Here is a 2,753-nt window from a genome sequence, read left to right as displayed (position 1 = left end):
AGAGAGAAAGTAGAGATTTACTAAAATTTTCATCAAATTGATCTATAGAAAATAAATAAAATGTAAAATCCAAGCTTTAATTTCAATAAATCATCGATAGAAATCACTAATTCTTCACTTGAGAGTCACTTTAATATGCTCTTAGATCAAGAGTAGTACAACGATTCTCACTGGTGGTAGAAATGAGCCGAAAACCCCCAATTTAGCCCCAAATTCCTATTTAACCAAATTTACAAAAATTCCACTGCACTCTTGATCAACTTAAGCAGATCTAGAGTAGACTGGGCGCAGATGGGGTGCACCATGGGTGCAGATGGGGCTATTTTGGCTATCAAGCGGGTGGCCTCCCGATACGTCCATGTGATCTTTTGGGCACTTTTTCTTTCATATTTGACCTCTCATTGACTTTAATGGCTTGATCATCTTCAGTTTCAACCTTTATTTGCACAGATGATCATTATACATAAGATTAACACCAAATCAATGAAAAACATGATAATTTAAGCTTAAAAGGTGGTAACAAGTCATCAAATTGACGACTTATCAAGATGCTTGGTGTTTAAAGTGTGACAAACAATACATTACTAATTCCCTCCCAAACTATATTTTCAAACTGTGCAGAAGTAGGTCTCCTTACCCTGTTTGCATTGAGACGACTAAATTATCAAAGTCAAAAGCTTATCACACTAAAGAATGAACAACCTAATAAAAAATTGTGTTACCATAAACACTTTTTTAAACTTTTGGATGTACTTTAGAATTTTCTTATACCGTTTATTAGATTGAAGTCAAGAAGCCCTTTAGCTTCGTAAAATCTTCCGAACTCCATTGAGCACTACTTTTTTTATACTCAGCTTGTAATTTTAAAAGTTTGTTTCAATTGAATTATTTTAGATATTTATAAGGCAAAATAATATGTAGGCACTTTTATACTATTTTGATAAAATAAAAATGTATTTTTTATGTCACTCAATATGGGAGATAATTGAAAATGACATAAAGAATATGGTTAAGACCTTTTTCTATGGTCATGAGCTCCCTAAATATATGTCACTCACAGTAATTTATTGTTGATACCTAAAAAGGAGGTTGTTAAGACCTTTGGTGACTTAAGACAATCAATCTAAGTAATTTTGTCAATAAGATCATTTCTAGGCTGGTGCATAGGAGAATTGTAGAATTTTTCTCTGATCACCAAATCAAACAAATTTTACCAAAGAAAGAAGTATTACTAAAAATGTATTGTTGACACATGATATCATCAGGGATATGAATTTGAGAAATAAAAATCATAATATAGTGGTAAAGTTGGATATGGAAAAGAAATATGATAGAGTATCGTGGAAATATCTAGTGAAGGTGTCGAGAAGATTTGATTTTTCAGAAAGGATTATAGATATGGTGGTAAGGTTAATAAGCAACAATTGGTATTTAGCGTTGATGAATGGACACTTTTTTAGTTTCTTTTAATCCTCAAAAGGGTCGAAGCAAGGTGATTTATTATCCCCCAACCTTTTTATTATTGCTCAGAGGTTTTATCAAGAATCCTGAATAACCTTTTTGAAGATCCTTTTTTCAAAGGATATGAGATGCCTAAATAGAGTCCAAAGATAAATCATCTATCATATACAAATAACACTATCCTTTTCTTCTCAGGATACTCAGGATCTATGAGGAAAATGATAAGGGCACAAAGAGAGTATGAAAGATGTCAGGACAGATGATTAATTTGGAAAGGAGTTTATTTTATTTACATAAGAAGACCCCAGGTGGAGTATGTAATCTAGCCAAGAGGATTACTGGCATAACTAAAGGTACTTTTTCCTTTACATATTTGGGGTGTCCAGTCTTTTATGGAAGAAAGAAAAGATCTCACTTTGAGTATTTAATCAAGAAGGTAATGAAGAGATTAATTTTATGAAAGCACAAGCGTCTATCATTTAGGGGTAGACACGTTCTAATTGCTCATGTATTACAATCGATGCCTGTATATCTTCTATCACCTATGAATCCACCAATGAGTGACATTAATCAATTGTATAAGATCTTTGCTAAGTTTTTCTGGGAAAACACCACTACATCCAGAAATAAGCACTAAATTTCCTGGGATAACATGTGTTATCCCAAAGAGGAGGGAGGTATTAGTTTTAGATTACTCCACACAGTTTTCAAAGCTTTCTATGCCACGTTATGGTGGAATTTTAGAACCTCTACCTCCTCCCTTTGGAGCGAATTCATGTGGAACATATACTGAAAAATGTTTCACCCTATTATAGCAAAGGGGTATAGTACCTTACATGTATGTAGGAAATTGATAGCAGTAAAAGAGTAGGTGGAGCATAATATATGAAGGCAAGTGAAGGTAGAATAATTTTAGCTTTTGGTTTGATAATTGGGATTGATTATCATTTGTAGAGAGATATCGGGTATTAGTTTGTGTCCTACCCTCTCTCTAACGGCTCTCTTCTTTCCTCCCTACCCTCTCTCTCGCTCGCACCGGTCACCGGCCCCCGTCGCCGTCGCCAACCTTCGGCGCCGACCCGACCCGACCTCCGGCCCCGGCGCCGACCTCCGGCGCCGCCCTAACGGCTCTCTCTCTCTCTCTCCCTACCCTCTCTCCCTCTCTCTCGCACCGGTCCCCGATCCCCGGCGCCGTCGCTGACCTTCGGCGCCGACCCGACCCGACCGCCGGCCCCGACCTCCGGGCCCCGCCACCCTCCGGCGCCGACCGCCGGTTCCAAGCCGGTCCCCCC

The 2,753-nt window shown here is 37.7% G+C and overlaps 2 long non-coding RNA genes across 2 annotated transcripts in view; one reads left to right on the top strand and one right to left on the bottom strand.

Annotated features, from left to right (window-relative positions):
- Positions 1–63: 63 nt before the first annotated feature.
- Positions 64–2,753, bottom strand: part of LOC107863886 — an 8,493-nt gene continuing 5,803 nt past the window's right edge. The window contains exon 3 of the long non-coding RNA XR_001672478.2: positions 64–436. This is a non-coding gene — a long non-coding RNA (uncharacterized LOC107863886). The remainder of the gene's footprint in view (positions 437–2,753) is intronic.
- The window catches only part of LOC107863887, an 11,851-nt gene continuing 10,089 nt past the window's right edge, over positions 992–2,753 (top strand). The window contains exons 1-2 of the long non-coding RNA XR_001672479.2: positions 992–1,492; positions 1,657–1,814. This is a non-coding gene — a long non-coding RNA (uncharacterized LOC107863887). The remainder of the gene's footprint in view (positions 1,493–1,656; positions 1,815–2,753) is intronic.

The sequence above is a fragment of the Capsicum annuum genome, chromosome 3, assembly GCF_002878395.1.
Source record: "Capsicum annuum cultivar UCD-10X-F1 chromosome 3, UCD10Xv1.1, whole genome shotgun sequence".
NCBI classification, from domain to species: Eukaryota; Viridiplantae; Streptophyta; class Magnoliopsida; order Solanales; family Solanaceae; genus Capsicum; species Capsicum annuum.
This window is presented reverse-complemented; position numbering and strand designations above follow the sequence as displayed.